At 38.8% G+C, this 16,540-nt stretch overlaps 1 protein-coding gene across 48 annotated transcripts in view; it reads left to right on the forward strand.

Annotated features, from left to right (window-relative positions):
- Positions 1–16,540, forward strand: part of NFIB (nuclear factor I B) — a 452,087-nt gene that overhangs the window by 327,333 nt on the left and 108,214 nt on the right. Inside the window, exon 1 of one of the 48 annotated variants that reach the window (XM_074017469.1) lies at positions 9,235–9,353. The exons of the other annotated variants lie outside the window; for them this stretch is intronic. The gene's annotated coding sequence lies outside the window, so the exon portion shown is untranslated. Of the gene's footprint in view, positions 1–9,234; positions 9,354–16,540 lie in introns of those variants that run through there. 48 annotated transcript variants of the gene reach the window in all.

The raw sequence follows: 16,540 nt of genomic DNA on the forward strand, positions 1-16,540 counted from the left end.
CATCATGCTGAGGCATTTGGCTTTGTGAATCTGATGGTGCTGTGCTCTGTATGGGAACCCACCACCTCAATTCAACCCAGGAAACGTTTGACCGTGGGCTCTTTCCTTGAGTCTCATTTAGCCCTGTGTGAGAAAGTGGTAAACATTGTGTTGGTGGATCTGTCTTTCAGGTGGCAATGGAAACGGGCTCTTCTCTGTGGTCACGTTGTCTCTGTAGATAAACCATCAGACCCTGAACTCTAGTTAAGTACAGCCAAGACCATAGTAACATTCATGTGAAAAATGACACGTGGGAGAAATTAGACTGTCATTTACGAGATGTGGCTTAGAGGGGGATTACTTGATCCTGTGGTGAAGCTTCAGGACTTTGGTGGGAGATGAAGAGGTTTGTGGGGAAGGAGGAAGGTAGTGGCTTTGAAAAGGGTGTCTGGTGTCACATGCAGTCCCTGCATGTTGCTGCTCAGGCCGAGCTGGCTCTTTGCCTGTCAGCAGCATGCACTGACTCAGTCCTCAATTTGTGGCATGCTATGGGCAAAAGGGATTTTCTGGTCTCATCCTCCTCCCAGTTTGTACACATTACCAAACCACAACATAAACTCACCACAGTCAGTGGCCTCCACTCAAGGGAGGTTTTTGCCAGGAAAATTGGGAAGGTATGTGTCAAAAATTAGAAAAAATTGACTAAGGAGCCCTGTAATTACAGAGGTGAAACCTCTACCTGGACTGTATTTCTTTTTCTGTCTGGTGGTGACACCTCTAATTTGGGAAGACAGTAATTTAGATTGGATTCTGGGGTCAGTTTGGCTTGGGTTTAATTCCTGGCTTTTTCGGTTATTAGTTGGATAGCCTTAGGCAAGTTTTCTCATCTGAAAATGGGAATAATAATAATAGCACCCCTTAGTGTTATCGCAAGGATGAAATCTATGGATACTGTAATATTGAGAACAGTATTGGACATGTAAACAAATACTCATGACTGTTAGCCTTACTATTATTTTATTACTGTTCACCTAGAAGATATTTGCTGCTGAAGAGGAGGATAAGCTAACATTGTAAGCACATACAATGTATGGAATAGTGGGGTTTTACACAGCTAATCATCATTTAGCCTCACTGGAATCCTTTCAGTTGTAGGTGACAATATTTTATGCGTTGCACTGTCTTGTGCAGTAATAAGACATAGAGTATGATCTCCAAAAACTTGTATTCTAGTTGGGGATATAAAATATAGCCACTTGGCAATATATACCAAACATGACTGAAACTAAGACACAGGCAGAATCTGAAACCATCCCTTAGGTGTTTTTTTTTTTTTTTTTTGGTGAAGCATGTTGTCTGAATCTAATAACTCTGTGTATAATAGCACAGGGTCTCTTTGCAGGTACTACTAGGTGATCAATGAACATTTATTGAATTCTTCTGTTTGTTGAGCAGATTGTTGTTTTAGTATTTGGAAACTCTCAAGGAAGAAAAGGTAATAAGTTGCAGTGTCAGACCATAAAATCTCATGAAAGGAAAGAAATTAGCTGAAGTTTTAAGAGTGTTGGTAAGGGCCAGGCACAGTGGCTTACACCTGTAATCCCAGCAGTTTGCAAGACCAAGACAGGGAGATTGCTTGAGCTCAGGAGTTCGAGACCAGCCTTAGCAGCATGGTGAAACTCTGTCTGTACCAAAAATAGAAAAAATTAGCCAGGCGCATCTGTGGTCCCAGATACTCAGGAGGCTGAGGTGGGAGGATTGTTCGAGCCTTGGGAGGTGGAGGTGGAGGTGGAGGTGGAGGTTGCAAGTGAGCCAAGCTCATACCACTGCACTCCAGCCTGAGTGGCAGAGCGAGACTCTGTCTCAAAGAAAAAAAGAAAAAAAAAAAAAGAGAGTTAGTAAGTTACTAGTGAACTAGAGGTATTTTTTGAACACAGCTGCTCTGTTTCACCTATTAAGAGTGGCCCATTATTAAAGAGCTGTGTGACTGATTATTTTGATAACTAAGTAAACAAAGGATAAAAGTCCCTAAATGTGTTTTATGCAGAAACATAATTAATAATGCTGAGAAATTATTCTGCTGTAAAAAGGTCCAGGAAAAGTAAGTGTGTGTGTGTGTGTGTATGTGTGTGTGTGTGTGTGTGTTTCAGGTGACTACTGGAGAATAGACATTGTTCAAAATATACGATTAAAGAGACATTAGATTTTTTTCTAAAATGGAGTCTTTAAAAATTAAGTAATATTATATAATATTCGTGTGGCTGTACTGAGTGTGTGGACATATAATTCAAGCTAGAATGGGCATTTAGTGAATAAGCACTATGATGAATACCACCAGTTTGTGTCAGCATTATGGAATTCATCTTTCACCTCTGAATTATCTTTCAGCAGAGGCAAGAATGTTGGATTCAGTTGAAGCTTAGATTACCGAACAGTAATCACTGCCAATGATGATTACGGGAGTACACCAGGCCTAATGTGTCTCTCAACCTGAGCTTAAACTTGTGGAACAGTCTCAAAGAAAAATCCACTGACCTTATTATGCAGTATTTGGCTGCTGCGAACATAGCCTGTTAGCTGGGATTTAAGTTTAATAGAGAGAAAAAAAAAAAAAGACAGACAATATATACTTTGTGTATATATTGTACTTATGAAGGTGTACTTATGAAGTATTTTAAAAAAATTTATTCAACTGTTTTTTATATTCCTACTGTGAACAAATCAGTATATATTTTTAGTTCCGTGCAGTGTCTCCATCCATTTCCTCCTTCCCGTGTTTTCTTTCCCCTTCCTTTCTTCTTTCCCTCCCTCCCACCCTGCTTTCCTTCCCTTCCACCCTGCTTTCCCTCCCTCCCTCCCTCGCTTCCTTCCCTTCTTTCCCTCCCTCCTTTCCTCCCTTCCCTCTCCCTCCCTTCCTCCTCCCTTCTCTTCCCTTCCCTTCCTTTCATTTCCTCCTTTCCCACCCTTCATTTCCTCCCTTTCCTTCCTTCCTTCCTCCCTTTCCTTCCTTCCTTCCCTTCCTCCCCTCCCTCCTTCCCTTCCTTCCTTCCCTCCCTCCTTTCCTTCCCTTCATTTCCTCCCTTTATTTCCTTCCTTCCTTCCCTCCCTCCTTTCCTTCCCTTCATTTCCTCCCTTTATTTCCTTCCTTTCCTCCCTCCCTTCTTCCCTTCCTCCCTCCTTTCCCTTTCCTCCCTCCGTTCTTTTTTCCCCATCCCCTCCCCTCACTTGCTTCCAATTTTTGTTCCTTTGGTCAGCCCTTGGAACTCACTTACAGAGACTATGTATTTGATCTCAATTTTTTTCAGTTTTATGCCACAGACATAGTTAATTCCTCAGATTTTTTTGAAGGAAAATTTGTATTATTTTTATGTACAGAAAACTCAACAGTGTACATTTAACCCAGTTTTGTGGCAAGTTCTTTAGCTTTTGCCTTTTTGAGCTTGGCAATGGGAGCCACAGGCTTGGGACCCAGGACATTGCCTCCCCAGTGACGATGGATCTCATTGGGTCTGTCGTTGTAATTGGTTCTGATAGCTTCCACCAGCGCTCCTTTGTCTTCTGAGTTAACCTGTGTGAAGGCAGCAGTGGTGCAGGTCTTCCTGTGGATTAGATGTCCCAGTCTTGTCTTCCCCTTGATAATGCAGTAAAGGACCCCCATTTTATAACACAGGGCAGGCAAGAAGACAACCAGCTCGATGGGATCCATGTCCTGTGCAGTCACCACCAGCTGAGCTTTCTCATTCTCCACCGCGGTGGTGATGGTGTTAACTCCTGCTTGAAGGACAGGTGTTCTTCTTAGTGGGGGTGTCCCCTTTGCCGGCGCTTTCTTCTCCGCCTGGGCCAACAGACTCCCCTTCTTCTCTTGCTTTGACTCTGGTCTGTACTTGTGGGCCAGCTTAAGCAGCTGTGCAGCTGTTTGGCGGTCCAGGGCCTGGGTGAACTGGTTAATCGCAGGAGGCACTTTTAGTCGCTTATAGAGGATGACTCCGTGCCGCTGCAACCTGCTATAGCGGGGCCATTTCACAAAAGGGGCGAGGTCTCTTTTGGGCTGCATGTCCTGTCTAATGCCAAAATTCTTCGGCCTTTTCTCAAACAGGGGATTCACCACTTTCTTGGCCTCCTGCTTCTTCACGACAGCAGGGGCCGGAGCCATCTTCTTCCCCTAGGTTTTCTTTCCTTTCCGCATCTTGGGTGATGGGCAGTGGGAAGAGAAAGCTAATTTCTCAAATGTTGAGGCCTTTGCCATAGAAGGGTATGAAAAGGTTTTCTTTTGTTAATGTTGTTTAATGCTGTAAGAGGAACGTATCCTTTTTAAAGGATGAGAAGAAAACAAATTAGTTTTGTTTCTATTTTTCATGCACATATGCTTTGATAGAGGTTATAAGTTTATGTCCAAATCATGCCATTGCAAATGGGAAAGTGTTGGCTTTGCTGATGCTTCTCTATAGTATGTTTTAATATGGTCAGAATTTGTTGGGGTTTTTTTTCCAACCTTTTTTTCCCCCCACAAATTAAGTGAGTTTCTTTAATCAGCAGAAAATATTGTGGGCATTTTGTGTGATTGAAATGTTGAGGTCAGCAGAATTTCATAAAAGACCTCTCGTCACCATTTTTCTAATTGGTAGTATTCCAATATTCCTTTGTAGTTAGTTTTTCAAACAGCTTTAACTACTACAGCACAACAGTTGTGGTACCAAGTCTTATTTATGAGGGAAATACACATTTTGGCTTCCTGTGAGACAGACTTTAGACCCTGCCTTGGTAACAGGGTTGGCCTTTGCCCTTGGTGAGGCGGGCCCACGCCGGCGACATTTCAGGAGGCCGCTTGGCAGCCATTTTAGATCCTGCCCGCGCGGAGAGCTCCTGGCTGCCAAAAACTGCAGTCGCTCCGTGCCAAGACACTCTTGGCAGTGGAGATAAACTTTGTAGAGATACACAGTCCAGAAATATCTTATAATTACAAAGCACAGGGGGCAGAATGTTTTTACAATACAGCTGTGCTAATGTAAACATTTAATTTGGCAGCCTTCTCCACCCACTTTTCAATTAACCGGGTTTATGCAGATACTTTAGGTCTGTAATAAACTTTATTGCTAAGAGTACAGTTTATGAAACACAGATTTGAGGGGCTTTTTTGAGGGGTTTTCCATCCATTTAGGAAAGCACATTGTGAATGTTATGTTGCTGTGAATGGGAAGGGTAGCTTTCTGTCTCAAAAGATGCCATTGGCCTGGCTTAACTGAAACAATTGCTTTAGGAAAAAAAAGTGTTGGGGCTGTCTCCTTTGGCTTCTAAAGCATGCAAGAGGATATTAATAGAAAGAGGTAAAAATCACTTATATAGCTACAAAAAGATACTTGTGTTGATGATCATTAAAAAAGATAAATGTCCCCTGCAATGCATGAAACTGTTTCAGAGATAAATTCCCGATAACAGTTCTTACAGATATAATTATAATAATTGTGTGATCGCCATGATAATTATTCTTATGGAGTGAAAGAAATAATTTTCTATGTAAGTAGCATTCAACTGTTCAGCTCACAAAGCTAGTCAATAGATCCTTTTCAGCTAACCTAAAAAATGGTAGAGGTCATGGAGTTTTAAAGCTAAATTTGGTATTAATTGACATTGTAAAGGGGATTTTTTTCATAAGAAATATGACAACACAATCCATGATATCTCCTTGCATAGATTTGCTTACACATTTCTCAGATACATTAGAGAAAACCATATAAAATGCTATACATATGGGTCATTTTTCTAAAAGGCAAAAAATGTACAACTGATATTTTCATGTCATTCCATTTAGAAACTTTGCCTTGGTTATGATTTTTTAAAATTAGCTTTTGTTTTTTCTTGAGGATGGATTTTAGTAGCAAAAAACCAATTCTTATGGTGTTTTCTCTCAGTACTCCTTTTGAGACTTTCATGTAGTCTGGCTCCATCAATATTCTATAATGGGGTGTGACCACAAAGTAATTTTCATTCTGAAATAGTATTTGACTCTTCAGCTCCCAAACTAGTCAATAGACCCCTTTCAGCTATTCTGAAAGATAATAGAGGTCAGAGAATTTTAAATCTCTGGTCTCATTATTTTATAATCTCATTATTTCATGCTGCAGTAGCTGTTTTGTCATCATACCACCTTTACACATTCTACTTATTACAGCTAAATAATACTTTTGCAGTCTGTGGCTTTTAGTCTCTCATGTTTTAGTTGCTATAAACAAAAATTAAATGAAAAAGCTTGTCCCACTACTAAATCTTTGTGTATGTGTGAAAAGTGTCAATTTATTTTCAAAACGTAATGATTACAGATTCTTATTTGTAGATTGTATAGAGAGCACATTTTACCTGTTAGCAAGTGAATGAAAGTCAACATAGTACAAATGAAACCATGAGCTGCATGAAGACAGGAACAGGTAATCTTTTATTGACTGTTGTAGACTGAGTTCCAAGGATGAGACATGGACCACTGTAGGTGTTCAGTCCTTTTCAAAAAACTAAACAAATGGATAAATATCATCTGTATATGTCACAATCAGAATATTGAATGTTAGTTACCTGTATAAATTGATAACTCATTATGACTTTTTTTTTTTTTTTTTTTTTTTAAGATTGCTTTGTCTTACTTTTGGGAATTAATGCTCTTTGTCTCAGTTTCTACCTGGATAGTACATCCAAGATAACATTTTTATGCCATTTAAATAGATTTCCAAAATTATTCAGGGTAAGTTGGGATACAGGAGGTCACAATCTTGGAGAGAAGTAATGTATAAACAACCAACCATGATGCACTGGTCGGGCCCTGCACTGAAGTGTGAGCAAGGCCACGTGGTCCCCAGAGGGAAGCCTCATTAGGTGGGGCAATAAGGTTCAGGAACGATGTAACAGATGAAATTCAAGAACTCCTAAAGATGAATTAGGAGTTTGTCTTGCATCAAATAAGGGATATTCCAGGCATATAAACCATATGAGCAAAGGCACAGACCTGCAGTTACACGGCATATTCTAGGACTGTTAAGAAGAATATTAAGAAGTTGGATGTGGGTGTGAGGGGGAGAGTAAAGGGTGATGGTTTCTGTAAGAGTGAGGCTAGGCCGGGGCCAGGTTTTGGAGCACCTTGAATGCTGTACTAAGGAGGTTGTAGATTATTCTAGCTAGCAGTTGGAAGCCACCAAGGTATTTTAAGGAGTGAAGTGTTGTGATTTCTGATGGCTGTGCAGAGGATGGAGTCTGGTTATAGTGTGAAGAGTGAATCATTATGGCCTGAGGAGGCTGAGGCTATTGTGAGGTAAAAGTGTGAAGCTCAATAAGGGACTTAGCACCAGTTGGGAAGGAGATGGGGAAATGGGCTTGAAAGGTAGAGTCTGGGCTGACAACTGAATGTGAGGCTTTAGGGAGATGGGATTTCTGGAATGATCGTTTTCAGCTTGGGAAACCGAATGGCTGTGAATGCCATTAATTGAGGTGTGGATTGGTTGGGGGAGGGGGGCAAGAGTGTACAAAGGTTGTGCACTAGTAACATCAGGAGGAGTTTTGCAGTTAAAGAAGACGTTAGTGCTAGATATAGAGATACAGTGTTCTCAAAAAATGGGTAGTATTTGTAAACATGGACCTAGCTGAGTTTGCCGAGGAGGAATATACAAAGACAAGAAGATGGCCAAGTGGGATGGGTTGTCTTTGGGATCACCAACATTTAAGAGACCAACAGAAGAGAAGGAGATAGCCATCAAGACAGGAAAGGAGCCCTCAGAAATAGAGGATTGGACCTAGAAAGGAGTGGTGCCCCAAAGGAAAGGGGAAGACGAATTTCCAAAAGCCAGGGATACTTAGTGTGAAAAGTTAACCAAGTAGAGTCTGAGAAAGTCAAGTTGTGTCTTAAAAAAAAATAGTAATTTTGGAGCTGAAAGACACACTTGACTTACTGATCCTGAGACCTAGTGTTGGACATGAGGATTATTATTTTCTTATCTCAGATCGTGATCAGAGAGAATGTGAGTTTTGGCGTTGTGTTTTATTCCTTGGTCTAACTTCACTGAAACAGATTCTGGGGTCCTGGGTTGCTTAAAGGATGAATATTCTGTAGACTTTAAGAAACTTCTGATGAAAACAGTAGATTATGTTTATTGTAATCTTCTATCGATTCTGAGAGGAAATTTGCATTTTCTTCATCAAATTTCACCACTGACTATTATATTTTAAGGAGGAGAAGCTGATTTGAAATTTTGGTTTGAGTTTTGAAGAAGGCATGAACAGTTTCACAGAAAATAGAAGGAAATATGCCCAACTACTGAGCACACCCCTTTAAATGGCTCTTAACAAGCCTTCAGACCTAGGGGGAAAATTATGCTCCAGGCTCCAGGTCCCTGGATTTTCACTCTGTTAGCAGCAGCACTGAGGAGCAGTTTATTTGGACAATCCCCTCTGCTCCTGTTCTCCCTGTGTGATTCCCCATTTTAGTCGTAAAAGACTCAGAAAGTGGTGATTTTATGCTAGTATATGCAGAAATACCTTAGCAAATATGATTGAGCAAACTAACGTGTAAGTAAATACAATAGCTGACTGGAAACTGGGGGCAACTCTGCAGTTTCCCTGGATATCTTTAGGAGTTTTGTGAAATTAAAAAAAAAAATGCCTGGATCCTCCAAATGAACTGAAGTCATAATCAGTCTGCAATGTTGACTTGAGAGTTTCTTTTAAATAAAAATAAATGAGCAAGTGGAAGTCTCATTAGCTAAAACCAAAAGCACAAACATACATGGCCCTTTCACAAAGTAAAGTGGCTATAAGCATAATGAGACTCCAACACATCTTTACTTTTTTTGCTGTTTTGTTTTTAAGTTTTCCAGCCCTTATATTCTAAGATGCTGCCTTACCACTTCCTTAAGGAAACACAAATGGGCAAGTTAAGTTTTTGAAAGTGAAGGAGGATCCTGTTTAAGTAGATTAGGGTCTGGCATGCCATTTAACTTTATCAGGCATTTAAAGCCGAGGATGTACACTGTAGCCGGCTGTGACTTGCCAATTAGCTGGGCTTTCCCCGCTGTTTCTGGTTTGGCAGGGACGAGGTGGTTCACCCTGCCGCACTACTGCCTGCCAAGGACACATGGCCAGCTCCCGGCTTCCTGTCTTCCTCTTTGTGTCCTGGCCTTGCCTTCCAGGGAGCTGCCAGAACACAATTGCCAAAAAATCTTCCTTCGGAAAGGTCAAGTAACCTCAAGTCACCTATGCCAATATTTGTGTTTTCTTTTTAATCCTTCTGTGTTCGACTTGGAGAAAGCTGTAGAAGCGAACATGCAGAGTGGAACCTGGGTCACTTTGGATCACTTGGATAAAGCAACAGAACCCAAAGAATCCCTTGGCCAGTCAGGGTATGATGTTTTGAGTAGAATTCTATTTAAAGCTCTGTGAAGTGTGATAGAGTTCAGAATGGTTCAACGTGGATTTGGATTTAGTTGCTTTTTAGGATTCACTGTACGCATGTGATTTTTGGCCAAAGCTGGTGCATCACATGGCAGGGAGAGGGAAAAAAGTGGAGATTGGTTTTGGCTTAAGGACTGCATTTTTGTTTGTTTGTGTTTTCAGGACTCTATAGTCACATACTGCCTTTTGCTTTCCAGTTTGGTGTCTGTGAGCAAGCATCAGCAGCCAAGTCCCTTGTACACTGGCTGAGAACAATGTACGGGAGTTACCTGGGGTGCTTGTTGAGAGCGCTTTCTTGGCCCCAGCGTTGCTGTACAAGTCCCAGTCGTTACGGGTGAGGTCGAGGAATCTGAATTTCTAACAAGCATCTCAAATGAATCTGATGCTCACTAGAATTTGTGGACTGAATGTGTCACTGATTGTGAAATGACAATAAGGCAAGTAGCATTTATTGTCATGATGCAGCAAGCTGTTCTACTTCTCCTTTAATTGGTCTTTTTGGAGATCTGTGTTGAATTGGAATCTAGATTGTATGCCATTCTCCACTGACAACAAACACTTTTCTGAAGATTGAAATTTTAAAAACCTGTTAATATAAGAAACTTTATCCAAATAATTGTTCCAGGTTTAAATTCTAAATTTTAGGATGATTTATAAGGTTTTTAAATGACATATAGAATGCCATAGTAAACATCCTAAACGACTTTAGAAGGCTCTCTCCCCGTAGCCCACACTGTGAATCATGCTCCTTGGAGATGTGCAGTGTGATGGGCCTAGTGGTGTCTGTTATGGAAGGGCAACCCCATGTCTCTAATACTTCATAAAGCAAAGCTTTTATTATTTACTTTGAAAAAATTCCATGTGAGGAATATGGAATTCTTAAAGTGCCTAAACCTGAGCCACCTACTAATTCTCGTGGCTGCTGGTAATTAATATAGGGGGTCTATATGTGTTCTGTCTGTAGACTCCAGGAAAGTTCAACATAGCCCCAATATTCCCTTTTGGCTTTTCATGTAAGATTGTCCATAGCACTTTCTTCCTAAGCTCAGCTTAATTTTCTTTTGTGCCTTTTGTACCTTGAGATATGCTGTCTTTCTTGGTGAGAATGGTGTAGCCATGAATCTGTTTGTCATTGTTTTCTAGCATTCATAGAGTGAGGACCAGATTAACTGTAATTTACCTTTTTTTCCTAAGTTATTTCCAAAATTTGCTAAAAAGCTGCAGCCTCAGGGACACCTCTGACTTTCTCACACAACTAACAAATGCCACACTAATTTGGAACACATGTTCTGTCAAAGTTTTACCTATAGCCTTGAGTTCCAAATTTGCAACTTCAGCATCTTCTGTTGAAAATAAACAGCGTATTTTCTCTTAAGCTCCCTTTTTGCCTCCTCTTGAACTCCATAGTCTTTTATAACAGTAATAAGGAAATGTGGTTATGGGTATAATTGCCACAAGGCAATTGCACCCTGGAGGACTGGCAGAATTTTCTTTTCTATATCTGAGGGCTGGGCTCCATCAAGAAGATCCATTTGCAAATAACTCAATTAGAAGAATAACAACAGTGTCTTTATTTTTATAGCAACTTTCCCTATAGAGATCAAAGTGTGTTAGGGACATCCTATCAGATTCATCATTCTAATACCCCAGTGGACTGGAATAAAAAGTTTTATTATAGCTTGTTTGAGACAGGAGAGTGAGACAGAGAAAGCTTAAGTGTTGTCCCTCAGATCATAGAGAAAGTCAGAAGGGGAAATGCAATGAAAAATCAAGGTTTTTCTATTACTCTGCAAGTTATCAAGCTCTGCATTCCTTTCTGGTAATTGTAAAGGATCAGAATAAAGCACAACCTCTTTGGGGATTGCAAAGTAATGTAGATGAAAGTGTCTTGAAAATAGCTAAGGTATTCTTGCTATCTTTATCATATTTAGTACAAATGGAAGGTAAGAAAGAACCTTATTGTCAGTATCTAGTTATACCAATATATATGAAATGGATTTTGCACATTCTTGATTGATTGGATTCAAACTGCCAAGTTGTCTTAATCATTAATGAAGGACTAATGGAAAATAACATTTATAATTCTGGATTTAAAGGACTTCCGTAAGATTTGACAACAAATTTTGAACAGATTAAGAAGCCAAAGATCAAAGTTACTCTGATTACATAAACGGCCTAACAAAACAATTAAGTAGTCTGATTTTTCTTTTTAAGGTTTTACTTGTAGACTCCGTAGTTCTGAGGGTAGGAGTGATGAACTTAGGCTCTGGTTTTTGTTTTCGTTTTTTTTTTTTCTAATTTATTTTTTTGCTAGAATAAGAGAACTGGGAGTAAAATTACTACTAAGCTGTCGACCTGATTTCAGGGAGCCTTGGAGGACACATTCTCTGGGGAGTAGACACAATTAACTTGATGCTCCTAATTACTATTGTTTGATTTGTGATTAAAAGTGGTGTATTTTGGTGTAGGGCTTTTGGCTCCTTAGGTGTCCAGTGTGCTGCTGCTGGGGAGACTAGGGAGTGGCAGCATTCCCTCCTTAAACAGGAATCCCCTTCCACAAACTAGAAGCTGAAATATCAGAAATAACCCGCATTTAATCAGACCTTGCCTTCTAATGAGAAAAAATGAAAAATTAGGCAAAACATAAATGCATGGCTTTTTAAAGCTCTCTCTTTGATTTTCAAAGTTCTAGAGTGGGTTCATATTTCTTCACTTTAACCCAAGTAAGTGAAGCTATCTTTCACTTATAGATCCTCCCTGAGTGCCTCATGGGAAGAGTAATGGCCTTGAGACTTTTATCTCACCATCACTGCACCTCTTGTTATGTCTTGGTGCTTAATGAATGTTAAGCTGAAAACTAATCCAGGTAAACAGGTGAATGGAAAATTAAGTTCAACCAGCGTGAACATAGAAAAAAAACATCCATCATTTAGGGGCACCATTAGCACTGCCAATGGACTAAGGAGACACATGCTGTTCCCTACCAGGTGATTGGATCATATCAGCTAATTTATTCTATTTTTAATAATTGCTGGATGATATTAATAGGGAACTTTCAGTTATTATTTTATTATGCATTTTCTTTTGCCAAAAAAAAAGCTTAAAAAACATTTTCTTAAATTCCCCACCCCCTTTTTCTTCCCAATGCCCTTACTAGATTCCTTTCTCTGTGTTTGCAATGTCATTGTAGTTTTCATGGTGTGACATACATACCCTTAATGCCATAAAAGATTCCTGCTCTGTGAAAATAATGTTGAACAGTGTTGTCACTTTGAAAACACAGTGATAGCTTTGAATGGGAGTCTAACGTGAGGAGGAAGCTGTGGCTTTGGGATCCGGATTGCGGTGACTGAACTTCCAAATGCAAATTTGGTCTGCAATACTGGCTTCACTGCAGTCATTTATATTGACATTGAATAAATAAACCTAAATAAATAAGAATGAAGCGGCTAAAAGTTGTCTCATTTGTGCTTTAGACTTTCAAATAAAAATTAGAATTTATCATTTTCTTTGAGATTATTTCTCTGTTTCATGTCCTTACAAAATTAGCTTGATGTTTTAACCCATCTTTACTTCATTAAAGTATTCCTTAGATATGGAGTTTTCTAAAAAATAAGATATTTTGTCAATAAGATAGAAAATGACAAGCATTATTTCCTAAAAGCATCACAGGAGAGAGAAGCATTGTGCATTTATCAGGCAGTGACAGAATTTTGCAGATTGATGATGGAAGCTGTAACATCAAACCTTGCCATCTCTGGCGGTTTAAATACTGTGTAGGTCAGTTGTACCAAAAGGTTTCTTTTTTACTTCTTTTGCCAGTTGATTGGTCCTATGAAGTAAATTAATGGTTTCAGTTAAATTCTTGAGCAGTTAGCATTCTCTGGAGCCCTTATTGGCTTAAGCAAGTCTGGAAGAAAAGGATTTCCTTCCGGGTCAGGTGTAGAACACTGTGGAGAAGCTTATGGGATCTCTTTCTTTTTTGTGAAAGAGAGAGAGAGAGAGAGAGAGAATGTGTGCTGGATTGGGGTGGTACAGTGCACCTCCAATATTAAAAAATAATTTCCTAATAAATTATCTCAGTGTTATTTTGTTCTGTCTTCTGTGATGTTAGTAAGTGGATATTTTGTGTAAATTGGCTCCAAACAGACCTTCAGGTACATTGAAGGTGGAGCTTAGTTCTTTGCTCTATCATCCCATTTCTAGGATAGTGCCTGTTTCAACCTATTTCTCAGCCAAATTATATCGTAATTTGCTGCCTGCTTAATATAATGTATCTCATTTGTTTTATCTTGGCTCTAATTGAATTATCTACTTCTATGGCATGATTCTTAAATCATAGCATGTACATATACAGTAGATTGGAAGAACTGGGATAATTTTTATTTCTTCTTATTGTCCTTTTTCTTTTTGGACTGTAACTTATAATGAAAGTTTAAGTTTCAAATAGTATGTGTGTAATAAAAAACTTGGTTAAAATTTGGATTCATTTTGCTATTTGGCTTTAGGCTCCCTGTCCCACCCATTCCACACCCCCATTACCAGAAAAAGTCAAGGGCTATTTCTATCTTGTGGTCTCAGCATTATTCCTATAGTTTTTAGTGTCTGTGCAGTATGTCTGCTGTCATATTTATGGAGATTGTCTCTTAGCTTATCTATCATACTCTGATTTCCTCATTGGGGAAAATAAAGGGTGGTGGGAAAACACAAGAAGTGGAAGTTATTGCTAGACTTACTTCATGGCCACTTTATGTCTATTTAGACTCCAACCCATTTTCTTTTTTCAGTAAATATTTATTGAATTAAATTTATAAATGTGCATTAGAAGTTTGCTTTATGTGGCATAGATTGACTAAAATACATTTCAGGCACAGGTTTAAAAAAATAATAAACATGTATTTTCAGTTGAAATGATCTCTGTATGATGTTTGGTGGTAACTATCACCAACTGGGAAAATAATGTTTTAAAAAGAGACATAAAATAAATCTTGGGGGTGGGGGTTCAAAATGATTGAGAGAGAGGATGTAGAAGGACATTGCATAGAGTGCAATGCTGGCAGCTAAGTGTGCACATCCAACGCCAGTGTCATCCTGTTAGTGCTATCCAAAAAAAGTTGGCAACATGTGAATTGATGCTGTATGTTTTTCCGTTATGTCACTTCCCTCTAGCCGGGCTGTTATCTAGCACAGCTTAAAACATGAAGTATATTGGTACTGTTTGCATTTGTGATTCTAAAGTTTTGGTACTGTGAGTTCATATATATCCCTGTGCATATGAACATAAATATTTTTGTTTTCTCATGTTCGTAGGGTGTTTTAGCAAAACACCATAGAGTGTACTATTCTGATAGAAAAAATGCTTTCTTATTTTGTAATTTTTCTTTTCTTATTTTGTAATTTTTCTTATGTAAAATGCCTGATGTCAAGTGGGGACTTATGAACCATTTCCTAAAGGAAACAGAGTAATGTTGAAATCATTTCTCTTTCCTGTTACGTATTATTCTTACGCTGATGTATAGTGGTACATATTTAAGAAAACCTTTTGATTATCCCCATGAGACTGTTAGTTATTCCGACAATTGATAAGCATTTCAAAGTTGTTTGTGGCATGAAAAACAAGTAAATGTATAATGTTTTACAAAAACAATCAAATTTATAATTGTTCCAGTCAAGGAGCATATAGTCATGTTTGTAGGAAAAATACATGCACATGAAAAACTTGGTATGTGCAACTTGTTAAAGATTGGATAGAGAGACTAGGAGATGATAAAAAGAAGAAGTAAACTTGGATGGATGGGTAGGATTATCAGAAGACCTCCTGGAAGAGATACATTTAGAACATGGCATTGAAAATCTAATTATCTTTTTAAAAAACTTGATTATTTTTGTGTATCAATATACATTACTAAAAACTTTTGGATATAGAATTTTGTACTTAGTACTGAATGGTGGCAGTGTTTTCCAATCTTTTTTTTTTTTTAAAATGAGAATCATAACAAATACTTGAAATCTATTGAATTTTACAAAGTTATTATATTTGTCTAATACTGTTTAACTCTATTACCTGACTTGTATTTTAGAGTGATAGATATGCCAGCTTCAAAAAACAAATGTATCTGTCAGATTTGAGTAAACTACACTACCAGATAGTCCAATAGGAGGAATTTCATGGGCAAGGCCAGTTTCAGTGATGTTACAGTAGATGAAAAGCTGAATGGGCAGTGAGGTCACCCAGATATTAGCATCAATAGGAATCTACTGCTCAAATTGAGCTGGAGCTGCCTGAAGGGAGGGCATCACAGAGGGAGGAACTTGTTCAGTGGAAGCAAGAATCACAAAAGGAAAACTCGCCACTGTTTGGAGACAAATGTCAAAGCAGAGGAGGGAAGGAATACCTCCCCTTCTCCTTTCTTCCCACCCTCCAGATACCCAGACTCCTACCATTACCTCCTGTTGGTCGGACCTAGCCTGAAGTCAGTAGTTAATGGAACTGGGAAAGGTGGTTTGCAGGAACAGAGTTCAGGATGAATCTGAGGACAAGTTACCATTACAGGGCAATTCTAATTTTGGGGGTTGGTGGAGGGAGAGATTTAGGTAAGATTCAAAGCAATCGTTCGGGGCAGGGGAATTAAGTTTGCATAATATCCAAAGCTTTATCACACCAGTTTTTCTTACTGGTGTTGAGTTACTAATGTTTTAAATCCTATCTGAAAAGTTAGTTTATACGTTTCTATCACGGCCTTGCTGTTAGATGGTTTTGAAAAATATCCATGAACAATCTTGTTAGTTAATTTTAGAGTTTTAACATGCTTTAAATATCAAGAAAAATTTGATCTTGTCTAATTAGAAGCGATCTTTAAGACCAAAAACAACAGGTGACAGACTCAAATTATTCCTATGGCAATTAATTCTGACAAAGAATTGGATGATCCCTTCTTCCCCTTTTCCATCTTTTGGAGGTACCAAGAGTGGACAAGGAAAAGTTCAACTGGTCTTGTAACCAAGCACTATCTAGAACTTGGAAATAATGATGTGATTTCTTGTCTTTGTGTGTGTGTTTGTTGGAGGTTGAATATGCAACATAGTTTGTTTTTTGATTGGATGAGAAGGCAATGTCAGTTTTGAAATGGCAGCA

The sequence above is a fragment of the Macaca fascicularis genome, chromosome 15 (genome assembly GCF_037993035.2).
Source record: "Macaca fascicularis isolate 582-1 chromosome 15, T2T-MFA8v1.1".
Taxonomy (NCBI): domain Eukaryota; kingdom Metazoa; phylum Chordata; class Mammalia; order Primates; family Cercopithecidae; genus Macaca; species Macaca fascicularis.